General features: G+C 73.5%; 1 protein-coding gene across 1 annotated transcript in view; it reads right to left on the bottom strand.

Annotated features, from left to right (window-relative positions):
- Positions 1-230, bottom strand: part of trappc10 (trafficking protein particle complex subunit 10) — a 49,205-nt gene that overhangs the window by 18,774 nt on the left and 30,201 nt on the right. The window lies entirely within an intron of this gene.

Raw genomic sequence — 230 nt, 5'->3', positions numbered from 1 at the left:
TGGGGCACGGGGCCACGCACCGACCCACGGTGGAGTAAGGGGTCACGCACACACCCCCTCTTGGTGGGGTACGGGGTCACGCACCCTCACGCACACACCCCATCTTGGTGGGGTACGGGGTCACGCACCGACCCCCGCTGGGGCTGGGGGTCACGCACCCTCACGCACCGACCCCCGCTGGGGCTGGGGGTCACGCACCCTCACGCACCGACCCCCGCTGGGGCAGGGGG

The sequence above is a fragment of the Rhincodon typus genome, chromosome 11, assembly GCF_021869965.1.
Source record: "Rhincodon typus isolate 14 chromosome 11, sRhiTyp1.1, whole genome shotgun sequence".
NCBI classification, from domain to species: domain Eukaryota; kingdom Metazoa; phylum Chordata; class Chondrichthyes; order Orectolobiformes; family Rhincodontidae; genus Rhincodon; species Rhincodon typus.
Note: the sequence above shows the minus strand (reverse complement) of the source record. Positions and strands in the feature narration are given on the sequence as shown.